At 40.4% G+C, this 525-nt stretch overlaps 1 protein-coding gene across 5 annotated transcripts in view; it reads right to left on the reverse strand.

Moving 5' to 3' along the window:
• Positions 1-525, reverse strand: part of lmbrd2b (LMBR1 domain containing 2b) — a 13,189-nt gene that overhangs the window by 2,258 nt on the left and 10,406 nt on the right. The window lies entirely within an intron of this gene.

Here is a 525-nt window from a genome sequence, read left to right on the forward strand (position 1 = left end):
CTCTGACCTGCAAACAATAAAGATCTGCTGACATTATGAATATTGTGTCATCTGGGATTTGAGTTCCAGCTCTCATCTGCACTAGACAGCAGTTTAATAATGGCAATAAACAAAATCCAAAAGGCAGGAAATCCAAGACACAGGTAAACACAGAGAAAGGGCCGCTACGCTCGAGCAGAAGACAAAGACAAACTGGCTGAAGACAAAGGAAGCAGGCAGATTTTGAGTTCCTGTTTTATTGTGAAAGGGTGTGTCTTGTACGACTGAAAGGGCAGAAAGAGACAAAGATTCCTCTGAGCAACAGTTAAATAAGAATATAAGAAGTTTAAATATGGACAGCTTCCTGTTTCAGGGTCAAGTTCACAGTAACTTGAACTAACAGACGTCTCTTCTGTCAGGCAGCACTGTGGGGACATCAACTATTTAACATTTAATTCTTCTTTTGGGGCCAAAACTATTTCAAAATAAGCATTTCCTGAAAACATCACTATAGCAGGTGATTCCAGCCTTGAACTGTAGCGAACA

The sequence above is a fragment of the Micropterus dolomieu genome, unplaced genomic scaffold, assembly GCF_021292245.1.
Source record: "Micropterus dolomieu isolate WLL.071019.BEF.003 ecotype Adirondacks unplaced genomic scaffold, ASM2129224v1 scaffold_200, whole genome shotgun sequence".
Lineage (NCBI taxonomy): Eukaryota > Metazoa > Chordata > Actinopteri > Centrarchiformes > Centrarchidae > Micropterus > Micropterus dolomieu.